Here is a 14,254-nt window from a genome sequence, read left to right on the forward strand (position 1 = left end):
AAAGTTACTTTAAAAAGTTAACCATCAACATTTGAGAGCCTAAACTGCTCTGGAAGGTGCCCCGTGGAGTGAAATGAAGTACAGGCTTCTTATCACCACATAGTGGAATGAACAGAGCAGGAGATGTGTTGCTGACTGTAGGATTATCTAAGAAGAGCTTCTTAGTAGGCTGGCTGGGATGGGTGACAGGGATACAGAGATGTCCTTGCAGCCAGGTGGCCCTAGCCCCGGGCTGTGAGTAGCCCTTATTTTACTCCAGTGCGCTGTGCCAATGTAATTGTTGTTATATGCCACGATGTGAAAAAGATGGGACATCTGATTTATCTCCCTCCATCCTTCAGCATATTATTCTGAGAAGCGATGGTTTTCTTGGTCTCAGGAGGTCTACAGCTCTTGTGAAGAAGGTTGGTGATGTTGGACTAGACCATTTACAAGGAGTGTTCCCTTGCATTGGAGCATCAAGGATGAATGGAGTTGGCAGATAACCCTCTCGGACCTCAGGGTTTATAGAAAGTCAAAGTGGGAAGTAAGGTTTAAAAAAAAAAAAAATGCAGGTTGTTCCAATTATTATTGATGACCTTAAATGGAAGACTGTTTACACTTCATCTGAAAAGCATCAAGAACCCTCAGATTTGTGAGGAGAATGTTCACTTGAATTGAGCAGAGAAGTCAGGAAAAAGGGAGGTTGAGAAAAGGCAGGCATGAGCTAATACAGTCTTGGATTTTCCTGGTGGGGAATAAAAAACAGGGACAGGTGCCAGAGACACTGTGCAAGGAGATTGGGTGGGGATTAGCTGGATACCAGGGGCTGAGAACAAGTCATCTGTCCATTTAACAACTGGGGTTCTTTCCCCTGCTCAGTCTGTGCTTTGCCCCTGGGGTCTGGTGATGGTCTTTTCCTGCCCTCTAGGGTCTTATGGCCACAGAAGCGAGATAGGATAGGGAACCCTGAGAGAGAGGGAAGAGTGGGTAGGAGCCTGTCCAAGAGGTAGCAGCAGCGTGAAGACTGGAAGGTGACATGGGACCCAAGATTGTGGGTCTTTGGTTTTAAGGATGCTGAGTTTGAGCAAAGGTGAGGTGAGCTGGGTCCTGGAGAAGGTGATCCGTGGTAGTAGCTACTGCCTGGGAGAAGCTGGGTATTAGACAGCTTGGCCCATGGTACTGGATGGCTCCTCTTTGTTTTACATGGCCAGGATGGGAGGATATAGTGGGTTGAAGCATGAAGGCCCTGTGTGACCTCTAGAACCCTCAAGGAGCATGTCTGTGAATCTGGTAGGTTGGTGGCCACTTCTGTTGGTGGGAGAAGGTACAGAACTTGATCTGTTCTTATGTCTCCTTTTTCCCAGCTGATAGTGCTTTGTGTTAGAAGAAAGTGCAATAAATAATAGGTGAAGGAATAAAACATAAGAGGGGCCATCTTGTACATGGTAGGAAAAGTTTGTGAAGTAGTGACAGATGGATGAAAATTAGAGGGACACAGCCTGTAATCTAAGAACTTGTAGCAATTAGAGGGACCAGGAAGAGGCTTGATGTGATTCCAGTGGCCTAGGAACTGGTTGGTAACCTGCATTTTCTAGATTCTGAGGATTTTCCAACCTGAGGTCTTCAACACTTTTCCAGAAAGACCCAGAGCAATTGATGCTTCTCTGAAACATTCACATGAATTATTCCAACAGCTGCTGCTTCCTGGTTTGAGAAAGTTTCCTTGTTTCACGCATTGCTGAAATGTTTTCAAATCATGGCTCTTTTGGCAGGGTCCAGGAGAGAAGACAGGTGGGCGTCCCACAGAGTGACGACGCTAGTATTGGGGGAGAGGGGGCTTGTGGTTGCAGGAAGGAAGGGGCCTTGGGGATTTGGCACTTGGAAAAGAATGACTTGGGTTCCAGAGTGGCACCTGGTTGGCGATGAACAAGATACTGTTGGGGTCCTGATTTGGGGGTTGAGGATGGGAGTGAGAATCAGGTGAGTTAAGTGAGGGCAGCAGCCTGGTGCCATATGTACAGAGATGGGAGGGCTGGCATGTGTCTTGGCTCCTGCCCACCCTGGGAAGCCCTCTCTATAGGGCCTGGGTTGTCCCTGAGCCCTATGTCCTCTCACTCTGTTGTGTCAGTGGCCAGGGGACCAATCTTCTTCCCACTAGTCTGTTTGCTCTGTTTACTGCTTCACACTTGTGAGTCCTGTGCTGTTCTTACGGAAAGGAGAGAAATCTGCACACATCTTCCTGCTAAGGGACCCTGGTTTCCCATAGTGTGCTAGAGTGTGGTTGGTGTGTGTGTACATCTTACTGGAAATGAAGATGGAATTTGGTCCTAGTTTGTGACCCAGGCTGGCAGTGTTGATCAGTTCCTTTAAGCCCCTTCTTTTGGCTTGTACTTTGGTAGGTAGAGGCTCAGAAATTATGTGCTTTGTCAACCTCTGAGGGGTTTTGTGCCTTTTACAAAAATGGAGGATGCACATGAGTCAGTGAATTTGTTGCACGGTCCACAGGATACAGCTTGCACAGTTGAGGCTCACTCCTCCATGAGGTTTCCAGCAGTTTAGTAAAGGGTTAAGTTAGTGTGCTCTTAGAGGAGGAATTGTGGGTGTGCTGATCTTTGCTCTAGGAAGTTTTCCCAGAGCCTTGGGAAGGATCCAGCCCCAGGATGGTTTCAAAGTCAGACTGTCCCTGATAGTAAAGTGGTTCATATTTGAGCCTGGGCCTTAGAGATGGCTGACCTGGGTTTGGATCTTTGACTTCTTAGCCCTCTGACCCTGACCAATCACCTTGACTTCTCTCTCACCCTAAGTTTTCTCACCTGTCAAGTGTGGGCATCAGTGGCAGTACCCTGTGTGAAGTGTGAACATCAATGGTATTACCTCATGTGAAGGAGGGGTAGTAATGGCAATATCCTGTGTAAAGTGTGAGTAACATTGGCAGTACCCCATGTGAAGTGGGTAGCATTGGCAGGACCTCATTCTGATGTTATGAGGATTAAATGAAGTCAGGCATGTAAAGTGCTGGCATTCTGCATCAAATAAAGAATTCAATAATTGTTTTTTTAAATTTTTTTTTAATGTTTATTTATTTTTGAGAGAGTGTGAGCAGAGGAGGGGCAGAGAGAGAGGGAGACAGAATCTGAAGCAGGCTCCAGACTCTGCAATGTCAGTGCAGAGCCTGATGCCGGGCTCGAACTCACAGACTGTGAGATTATGACCTGAGCCAAAGTCGGACACTTAACCGACTGTGCCACCCAGGTGCCCCAAGAATTCAATAATAGTTAGCCACTGTTATTTTAAAAAAATTTTTTTTAACATTTATTCATTTTTTGAGAGACCGAGCATGAGTGGGGGAGGGGCAGAGAGAGAGGGAGACACAGAATCCGAAGCAGGCTCCAGGCTCTGAACTGACAGCACAGAGCCTGATGTGGGGCTCGAACTCATGGACCGTGAGATCATGACCTGAGCTGAAGTCGGACACTCAACCGACTGAGCCACCCAGGTGCCCCGTTAGCCACTATTATACTTTTCTTTTCTCCTTTAGTAATAAAATCTCTTGTCAGTATGTTAAAGGTGATTCTCTCCGTGTCTCAGAAGTTGTTGTCAGTGGGCTTTTCTGTAGCACTTTGATTCTGTGTGCCTAATGGTCACTTTCTCAATGAAGAGTTAGGCCCTCACCTACCTAAACCTCAGGAGGAGGCCTGGACCATGGGGACAGCAGAGTCACTGTGGTCTTGGGGACAGATCTGCAGGGCCTGGGTCTCAGGCTGGATCTTGGTGCTGAATGGTTTGATAGTACCTGGGTCTGTGTGAAGCAGCTGGAGGCAGAGCAGGGCAGTAGAGTGGGCCTTGGTGGAGGCAGGAGGGTCCGCTGCAAGGCTGACACAGTAAAGACTTAGGTAAGTGAATACCACCACCCTTGTAGACCTGCCCCTTTGTACCTTTGCTGGTCTTGCAATATCCTTTTCAGGGAGGCTGATGGCCTGGGACCCTGGGTGACTTACCAGGGAATGTCTTGCTTGGGGGATGGATTGTCTTGGCAAGACTGTGCTTCAGAGACACTGGAGTGAGGTGGACGTTGTAGGTCACTTTGGACCTGGCCCAGCTTAGGACAGTATTTCTTGGGGATGTGTGGTCTATGTTTTCAACATTTGATGGTTTAGAACTGTGCCTTTGCCTGGAGGACAAAGTGTGTTGGCCCAGTATGGTGGCCTAAGTGTATTGGTCCTTTGTGTGCACATGTGCTGATCCTGGGTGTATGTATGCATATGTGCATGTGTACTTGTACATGTGTGTCTAGGGTGGCCGTATACATGCATATGTTTGTGTCTGCTGGCCCTGCTTGCTGGAATAGAGCCTGACATGTGCGGTTACTCTGGCATGTGCAAATGGAAGAAAGACACACCAGTCCATGTTGGACATGGACTTTGTGTGGCAGAGTTCTGCCTTTTGTGGGGCCTCCAGCTTACTCTGGGGTTAGTCTCAGGTGTAGGCAATGTCCCAGTGAGGGCACAATTTGAGCCTGTGTGGTGTTTGCAGATTTCTTTATGCCTTTTAAGGCAGAGATTTCATGTGACATTTGCATTGTACCTCTTAATACCTCAGAGTTTTAGTACTAAAACTTCTTACCAGCAAGGAATACTCTGACTGGAGACAGAAACAGCAAGTAAATTGTAAGACTCTGATCTCCTCACCATTGCACCTTGGGAGGTAGGCCCTTAACTGTTCTTAAGATTAAGAACTGTGCTTTTGTAGGGGCAGTTTGGCCTTGGCTGCTTTGCTCCTCTTGGAGCAGGGTTCTCCAGGTGTCCGATCTTCAGTGCAGTTTCCTTCCTTCTCCTTTAGATGCCAGTCATGTCAGGAGAACTAGCAAGTGGGGCCCTATGTCTACTTCGTCCCTTCTCTTCCTCATTCTCGTGACCCTTCTGTGAGGATAAGTGATGGGAAGTGTCCATGCAGTCCACTGGTGAGCTCTGATGATTGAGAGAAGCCAGGTGTAGCCCATCCTCACCTCCATCTTAGCCTCAGTTTACCCTTAGGGCTGGTGACGGTGAGGACAGTTGATGGTTCTGTGAACATCCTCCCTGGGGATCCCCTTTGTTCCTGACATCCTCTTATAGTTTTGTTGGATACATTGTCGGGAAGGTGTAGCATCTGTTGACATCATTTCCCAATTTGTTCTTTTTATTTTTTTTAATGTTTACTTTTGAGACAGAGACAGAGTATGAGCAGGGGAAGGGCAGAGAGAGAGACACATACAGAGTCCAAAGCAGGCTTCAGACTCTGAACTGTCAGCACGGAGCCTGATGTGGGGCTCGAACTCGTCAACTGCGAGATCATGACCTGAGCTGAAGTCGGACGCCCAACTGACTGAGTCACCCAGGCGCCCCCCCCCCCAATTTGTTCTTAATTGGTGTGTGTAGTGTAAGCCACTTTTTACTGATAGATGTTGCCGTCATTATAGTTTATCCCTTCTCACTTTGCAGCGTTTTAGTCAGTCTTGTGATTTTTGTGATTGCTGTGGTACATCGTCAGAATGTGTAGCAGTAATGAAGCATCTGGGGCCAAGGATCATTTCATTGGCCTGGACCTTGTGGCAAGGCCTCAGGACTTCTGGGCTAGCTGTGTGGCTTCAGTCAGGGCTATCAATGCCATGGTGTGGTTGGTGGACAGTTCCAGCCACTTCTGAGAAGTTACCAGATAGTATTGACTATTTGACCTGGGCCTTGATGGTCAAAGAAACAATTCTGCTACTTAGGGAAGCTTGGTTGGTCAGATGGTTGTAGTTTGTTTTGTATTTGAAGACCTAGTGTCAGACTGGATTTCTAGAATTCTATCAAGTCTACTCTCCTGCCTGAATCTCGGCTCGGGGGATCTGGAAGGTTTGTGGGTGGACGACACTAACCCTGCTGCCTGCCTGGGTACTCACTAGCCCCTCTGGATTTGGATCTAGGTAGACCCTTTAGTGTTCTGGAAACTACTAGCTTAAATAGACCTGAATCACTCCTTCCTGGTCTCCCATTGCCAGCCTGGAAGATGGTACCCTTCTTGGGAATCAAGGTGGCAAAGGCCACCTGAGGTTCCAAATCCATCCAGATGTAGTAGGATGGCTGGTGGACACTTTCCTCAACAGTGAGAAGGTGGCTGGAAGTGGGGTGGGGTTTAGAGGTGAAAACTGGAGATCCTCCCCCACTTACATTTCTTTAGTGAGATTTCTGCTATCTTACCAGCTTCTGGTAACTGACCAAAATAGTTCGTCTTGTCTTGGACCTTTCAAGGATAAGTTACATGACTACTGTGGGTAGATTTTGTTTGGATTTCAGGATTGTGAAGTTCTTTTCTTCTAGACTCAGGTTTTCATTTGTATACAATGGAGCCATCTTTAGAATCCTGCTCTTGAAAAACAAAAGTATTCCCTTCACCCTTCCAAAGAACAATATTCTGAAAAATAAGATATGGTTCTTAAGCTTTTGGGGAGTACTTGCAGAAGATTAGGCGATTGTGCCAGTCTGGCTGCCCTTCCTACCCCGCCTCCCCTTAAATTTGAAAAAGGTTGGCACATAATGTTGTATTAGTTTTCAGATGTACTAGTGTAGCGGCTTATTCATCAGGACCGCCTGTTGGAAGATGGTTTCTTGGGGATGTTAACTCAGGAGAGATAGCCTTTATGCTGTTCCTTAGAGAGACTTGGTTTAATTTGCTGGTCTTGCGCTGCTCGTGAATATGCAGATCAGGGTTGGTGCCTGTGTTAGGATCACCAAATGAGAGAGTGAGTGGGCTGTTGATTTAGGGGCTGTCTTCACAGCTTGGAGAAGGTGCTCAGCTGGTGGCTTTGCTCCTGCTAGCTTGGCGCATGTAGGCTCCAGGCCACCCAGACCTGGATGAGGGAGCACATGGTACCTGTAGCTAGGGCCCACGATGCCTTAGTGGTAGTGGAAGATAACTTTGTCCATTGGTGGAAGGATTCTTCCAGGAGGTTGCCTTTGTGATAAGTAAGGTGTTGCTTCTTTAAAAACAAACTCAAGAGGGCTGCTTGGGTGGCTCAGTCTGGTAATTAATTGACTTCAGCTCAGGTCATGATCTCATGGTTTGGTTTGTGGGTTCAAGCCCCATGTCAGGCTCTGTGCTGACAGCTCAGAGCCTGGAGCCTGCTTTGGATTCTGTGTCTCCCTCTCTCTCTGCCCCTCCCCTGCTCATGCTCTGTCTCTCTCTCTCTTTCTCTGTCTCTCTCTCTCAAAATAAAGAAACATTAAAAAAAAATAAAAAACAAACTCAAGAAAACTTGCCATTAGAATAGAATAGCTGGGGATGCCTGGGTGGCTCATTTGGTTAAGTGTCTGATTCTTGATTTTGGCTCAGGTCATGATGTCAGGGTTTGTGAGATTGAGCCCTGTGTCTGTGCTTACAGTCTGTTTAGGATTCTCTCTCTCTGCCCCTCCCCCATGTTCCCTCTCCCCCTCCCTTCCTTCCTCCCTCCTTCTCTCTCTCTCTCTCTCTCTCTCTCTCTCAAAATAAATAAAAAATAATAGAATAACAGAATAGCTGGAGGTTTTATTTCTTGACGTGAAAATAAACATAACCCTTTAGCCAGCTATAAAGTTAATACAGCTGATTGAGATGCTGGTGTGTAAGACATGGAGGCAGCCTGGATGGTACATTCTTGGAAACAAGGCTGGCTGCCATTAGAACTTTCTGTTGGCCACCTCATAGATGGAGCTGATGTCTTCTGCAGGTGGGGCTTTTTGTGATCCTCACTCCCAAATGTTTCTGTCTTGACTGATCCTGGAGACTCAGGACCACTCTTTGTCATCTCAAGAGGATTCTGTGCATGTTTTAGTCATAGGTCACACAGGGATATATGTGTTTGCAAAGGAGACTGACTGCCTGCTTGCCCTAGGCAGAGGTACTAGGTGGGGAACCCCAGACAGTAATTTTTTGCTCTTAGTCTTAATCCATTCTGGAGCAGTTGACCAAGAGATAATTGGGGTGCTCTGGGTATTCCTATTTGAAATGATAGGCAATGAAATGCCCTCCCTCTGTGCGAGTTGGATACCTCATGTTGGGGTTACTTGAGGTTACTGGGTTTTTTTGTTTTTTGTTATTTGTTTTAAATATTTTTGAGAGTGCACAAGCGGGGGTAGGGGCAGAGAGAGGGAACAGAGGATTTTCAGTGGGCTTTGTGCTGGTAGCAGCGAGTCTGATGCAGGGCTCAGACTCAAGAACCGTGAGATTGTGACCTGAGCCAAAGTTGGACGCTCAACTACTGAGCCACACAGGATGTTAGATGTCAGTGGTGAATCCCCTGGGCCTGGCTCTGCCCCACAAGGTAGGGGAGCTTGGTGCTCAGAACTTGAGGGGGGATACAGTGTTTTCCTTTTTGGTGACGATGATTGGTGGTTAAGCTCTTTGGGCTAGTTGTGTGGGTCTCTCTTGTGTAGAGTTTTTTGTGTCAGGAACTTGCACCCCTGGTGGCCTGTGTAAGTGTTCCCACATCTAGCCCAGGTGCTCCAGGGAATATGTTTGAGTTGGGCTGCGATGTCTTCTGGCTTCCGTTTTAAGGAATGTTTATATCCAAGATGAGCTAGTCATTTTTACCGTTCACTCACGAGGCATTTCTTGATTGTCTTGGTTCATAGCTATGAGATGGGGCTGGGAAAGCTGTATCTCAGGGAGATGGGGTACATTGGGAAGTCAGAGCTGAGGTGACCTAAGCATACTTAAAGTCCATCTGAGGCATAATGTTTACCACTGCTCTAACCTTACCGTTCTAAGTTTTTCCAGTGCCATTTTGTATAGTTTGGCAAGTGGAAGGCAGGATTGATAGTGGAGGATGTCAGGTACATGCCTAGTCTGGGAATCAGGGTGTTAGAGTCATTTTTGGCTATAGGTATACCAGGCCCTTGGGCTTTTTTCTGTACACACATTGGCCCCAAAGGGTTAAAATAATCTGTGTGGTTTTACTTTAAGAGACGTTGTGCTGAATGAAATAAGCCAGACACAAAAAGACAAATACCGTATGATTCCACTTATATGAGGTCACTAGAGTAGTCAAATTCATGGAGCTAGAAGAGTAGAATGGTGGATGCTAGGGGCTGGTGTGGTGGTAATGGGGAGTTAGTGTTTAACTGGTGACAGAGATTCAGTTTTGCAAGGTGACAAAGTTCTGGAAATGGATGGTGCTGGTGATAGTTGCCCAACAGTGTGAATGGACTTAACACCACTGAACTGTACATTTAATGGTTAAGATGGTAAATTTGATGTTACCTATATTTTAGTACAGTAAGGAAAAATGGAACCTTTCTGAATTCAGAAAAATCCTGCATCCTTATGAGCATGTGTTTTACCCTCCCAAGAGTTAGCTTAGGGAGAAAGGAACAAAGGCACTCATATTTTGATGGCCTAGCTTGTGCTGGATGTTATGAGGTTAAAGAAAAAAAAAAAGATGTGTGGTTCTAGAAGGCCCATTGTAGCATCATCTTGGGAGTGCTGGAGCAGAGATTCTGTAGGTGTTCTTTGGTCCCCATAGGGATGGGGCCTGGATGCACTTTCTCCAGCTATCTGGGGTGACACAGGACTCTTGGAGTCTGCAGGGGACTTAAGAGAACAGAGTCCAGAAACAATCTGAGGTCTTTTCTGCTCCAGTGCTTGGCTTAGAGATAGAAGGTATTCCTTGTTTTCCTATGGCTATTTTTCAGAGAATTTCCTTAATATAGCACATATTGGTGCATGTACACAGAATGGGAGACACCAATTCTTAGGTCCTCATTGTTAACAAAGAAGTTATCTCTTTTGTTCTTGTGACATTTTCTTCAAGATGTCCTTTCAAGCAGCCTCAGTAATAAACACTAACACTTAAGATACTTCCCAAAGTTTCAGACCTGTCTAGATAGATAGATGGAGACATTTGATTCCTGAGCTTTTTATTTTTATTTTTTAAGTTTATTTATTTATGTCATCTCTGTACCCAACTTGGGGCTCAGATTCAGGACCCCAAGATAAAGAGTTGCCTGCTCTTCTGACGGAGCCAGCCAGGTGCTTCTGATTCCTGAGCATTTAAAATATGGGAGTTTTGAACCTTTAAAAAATTTTTTTTAATCTTTATTTATTTTTGAGAGAGAGGAGAGACAGAGCATGAGCCGGGGAGGGGCAGAGAGAGAGGGAGACACAGAATCCGAAGCAGGCTCCAGGCTCTGAGCTGTCAGCACAGAGCCCAACGCGGGGCTTGACCCCATGATCTGTGAGATCATGACCTGAGCTGAAGTCGGACGCTCAACCGACTAAGCCACCCTGGCGCCCCTAAAGTTTTGAACCTTTTAATGTTTGTTGATTTTTGAGAGAGAGCACATGCAAGCTGGGGAGGGGCAGAGAAAGAGGGGGACAGAGGCTTTGAAGTGGGCTCTGCACTGACAGCAGAGAGCCCAGTGCGGGGCTCGAACTCACTAACCTTGAGATCATGACCTGAGGTGAAGTCAGATGCTTAACTGAGCCACCCAGGCACCCCTAAAGTTTTGATGATCTTTGTGGACTTGCCAGGGCAGCTGCTGGGGGGTGAGTGTGGAAACTCTAGATAGGAGTTGAAATATTTTGAGGGAAAACATTAATCATACTAGTCAAAGTGAGAACTAGTTACTTCTGAGAGCCTGCCTAGTGCCAGGGCCTGTCATTTGGTCCTCAGCATAGTCTGCCCAAGGGTCAGGTGGGCTCCTGCAGCTAGTCATGATTCATCAGGAGGATGTGCTATAACATTCAGGATGGTTTTGGTGGTGTGAAAGGGAGGGATTCCTGGAATGCCCAGGGTAAAGGGGTATGTTGGAGCCAAGCCTTGGAGAGGAAGGAGATCTGTTGGAAGGACTGTGCTGGCTGTTTTAGGATAGGCTAGGAAAGGAAGGGGAGTACAAGATGTGGGTGCGTAGATGCTGGGGTAACTCATACTTCTCAGCAGTGGCAGAGGAGGCCTTCCCAGATATAAGGCCGTAGAGGCCTCTGGAACCTCTGAGTGCCTTTCTTCAGGCTCTTTGCCTTTCTCCAAATAGTAGTGTAAGGGAGGTGGGGAGAGCTTCCCAGAGGGGAAGTGTGGTGCTGTGGCCTTGCCTATCTCCATGTTGCTTCTTCCTGGTGTTGACTTGCTATTCTAATTAAGGGTAGGGTTTATATTTATGTTGCTATGTTTTTGCCTCTCGTCTATGATGTTTTGAGTATTTATAACTCATGGAGGATGCTATTTCCTCCTGTGTGCTTCATTAGGAATTGGATAAAGAGGTGAATAAGAGCCTTTCTCAAGAGTGTTTGGGGAAGAGAACCTAATGGGATGCTGTATGTCAAATGTCAAGATCAGCTGTGCCAAGTGGTGGGGCTGTAGTCCTCAGTAATAGAAGGGGGAATGGGGAGGGACTAATTAGGGCGAGCATGCTTGAGTAACAGGTGCTTGAGTTTTGAAGGATGAGTGGGAGGAGGGAAGGGGTTTCCCAGTGGTGGGAACACTGTGTAAAGGCCCAGTGGTGGAGGCAAGATGTGGTGGTATGAAGAATTGAGACAAGGCCAGTGTGGTCGGAGCCAAGAATGTGGTGTGTGTGTGTGTACACATATATACATGCATGCCAGATGACTTCATAGAGTCACTTCGGCCTAAAGCAGGCAGGGCCTCAAAGGTCACGGTAAGATGTTACAAGCATTGGGGGGTATTGAGGGCCTTAGGAAAGGCTGCACTGTGCACTGGCACAGTGTGAGGAGTTGGATGACCCATCATCCCTCAGTGAGGCCATGGTTACCGTGGCCAAGGGAAGGAGGGCAGGGATAGATCAGGGGCTTGGAGGGCACAAACTGGCTGTTACCCCAGTGGATGCCTTCTCCCCTTGACAGTGGAGAGAGGCCAGTTTTGGTTGCCAAGGATGGGCCTGTGTAGCTGGCCTTACCGTTGGCTCCTTGGCCCTCATGGGGCTGGTTCTTTGCCTCTCTAGTATGCCAAGTCATTCTCCCCGCCCCCGCCCCTACTCCATGGGGACATAGGGTTAATGAGGCTCCATGCTTTGGAGAGAGTAGGTACTGCTTTGTGCCCTGGGGCTGATACAGAGCTGGAGCATCTCCTTGGTGTGCCTGTGCCCTGACTTTTTGTCGTGGTTGTGCCACTGTGTCTGGGTCACCTCTGTCCCTTTGATACTCAGCACAGCCTGCCAGGGCTGCAGTTTCCTCCTGCTTTCAAGAACCAGGTAGTCCATGTTTTCAGCCTCTGGGGCTGTACTGTCTCTGTTTCTATTACTCAGTTTTGCCTTATGGGTGGAAGCAGCTGTACACAGTGCATATTCCGGTGGGTGTGGCTGTGTTCCAGGAATACCGTTCACCAGGACAACTTAGGGAAGTTTGCCGACCCTGGATTAAAAAATGGAATCTTCGGCCCAAGTTAATCATTCTCCAGCCAGCCAGCACATGGAACCAGCCAGCACATGGTGTGACCTCTAGGCTTCCTTGAGATGCTTTACTACTGTGCTGCCTCAGTTTCTCCCTTTCTGATAGGGCTGGCCAGGGAGTCCCCTCCTTGACAATTTGGTGGTGCAGTCACTAAGACCTTTGCCAGACAGGGTCTAGGTAATTCTTTAGGGGCACTCAGTTTTCATGGAGCTAGTAGACTTAGTGGGCTTAGAGGTGGGAGAAGGTGAGGGGTATTGTTGGGTTTCTTCTTGGAGTTTTTTGGCCTCATGTCATGTTTCCAGGACTGGATTAGAGCCAGGGTGGTAAATGTTTAGTTATAGACACAGTTGAAAAATTTTTACACAGCACAGTTGTTTGGTGAGTGCAGATGGTGGTAGAAAGAGACCAGAGGTGTGTAGCTTCTATAGAGCAGGGCCTCAGAAGGGATGATGGGGCCCTCCAGGGGTGCCTTGGAGAGCTTAGGCTTCCCGGTCAGATGCCTATGGCCCCAGAGACTCATCCCTGTGCTGACCATGGGTGCTGCAACCCGAGTGTATCCTCAGAACTGGAGTTCCCCAGATAGCAGCCAGGTTTTGCCCAGTGCTCCTCCCCTCAAGTTTAAAGGGGGTCAACCTCACTTGTCTAAGCTAGAGAGGATGAAATGGCAACAAAGGACTTCTGTTGCCCAAAGTGCAGTGACTTGATTTCATGTAAATTACTATGGCTGCCTTCTTACCAAGTGTGATCTCCTTTAGACTAGGAAATCGTTGTGTTTGGGTGGGTTGCAGTGTGTGTGTGTGTGTGTGTGTGTGTGTGTGTGTGTGTGCGCGCGCGCGCCACAGTACCCAGGTGTGGGGTCAAAGCCAAGCCATAATCATTTATCAAGGGAGTGGAAGAGTCTCTTATGAGTTGGTAATTGTGTACTTAAGGGTTACTTGATACTATTTTAAATGTATGGGTTGGAAATAAAAACAGTAAAAGCTCTCTAAATCCAGCCAGTGCGGGTAGATGGCAAAATAGTCCACATGATATATCAGTAAAAAGCAACTACAGTTTATTTTAGAGAAATGTCCCTAGTTCTGATGGTGCTAAGTGATCTCTGCTTGGTTTCAGCTCCTTTGTGAATTTTGCACTAATTGTATGGAGGGGCTGCTGCTGTGTGGGCTTCTCAGATAGGTTCCTTCTCCTTCAGTGTTAAATCATCCCAGCTCATTCATTCCATAAATATTTATCAAGCACTGGTGTGTGTCCAACACTGTTCTAGGTGTTTGAAATACAATCACATCAGGCAGATAAGACACCCCTTTGCTTGTGGCATTTATGTTCTTATTGGGTGAGAAAGTCCATACAGTACTACATTATATGGAATATGCAGAGATCAGGCCTGTGGGAGAGAAGGAGCAGGGTGGACCTCTGCAAAGGAGACATTTTGAGCGGTAACATGGGGGAGGGCATGGAAGGGTCTGCCATCTGGGCGTGAGAGTGATTGAGGCTGAGGGAGCAGGTATAGTATTAAGAACTCGAACAGCTACTGTTATAACAGGCCGTGTACAGACATTTCTGAGAAATTGTGTGAAGCTGAATATGAACTGGACTTTTGCTGACATTTAGGGATTATTATATGGTAGTTGTGTTTTCAAAGATCATTTTCAATTTGGGATGCCAGTTGGAGAAGTGATTGTTAAAATGATAACGTATCTGGAATTTTGTTTAAAACATAAAAAGGGAGGGAGAGTTCCTGGTATGTTGGAGGCGTGGCCCGGAAGCCAGCATGGCTAGGGTAGAATAGCAGGAGGCATGCCTCAGGCCAGGAGACAGTAGGGCTTCACTCTGCGCAAACACCAAACATGGTGTCCACTGGAGGTGTGAGAAG

At 47.1% G+C, this 14,254-nt stretch overlaps 1 protein-coding gene across 5 annotated transcripts in view; it reads left to right on the forward strand.

Annotated features, from left to right (window-relative positions):
* The window catches only part of GATAD2A (GATA zinc finger domain containing 2A), a 101,322-nt gene that overhangs the window by 25,326 nt on the left and 61,742 nt on the right, over positions 1 to 14,254 (forward strand). Inside the window, exon 1 of one of the 5 annotated variants that reach the window (XM_007088384.3) lies at positions 9,501 to 9,639. The exons of the other annotated variants lie outside the window; for them this stretch is intronic. The gene's annotated coding sequence lies outside the window, so the exon portion shown is untranslated. Of the gene's footprint in view, positions 1 to 9,500; positions 9,640 to 14,254 lie in introns of those variants that run through there. 5 annotated transcript variants of the gene reach the window in all.

The sequence above is a fragment of the Panthera tigris genome, chromosome A2 (genome assembly GCF_018350195.1).
Source record: "Panthera tigris isolate Pti1 chromosome A2, P.tigris_Pti1_mat1.1, whole genome shotgun sequence".
In the NCBI taxonomy this organism is placed as follows: domain Eukaryota; kingdom Metazoa; phylum Chordata; class Mammalia; order Carnivora; family Felidae; genus Panthera; species Panthera tigris.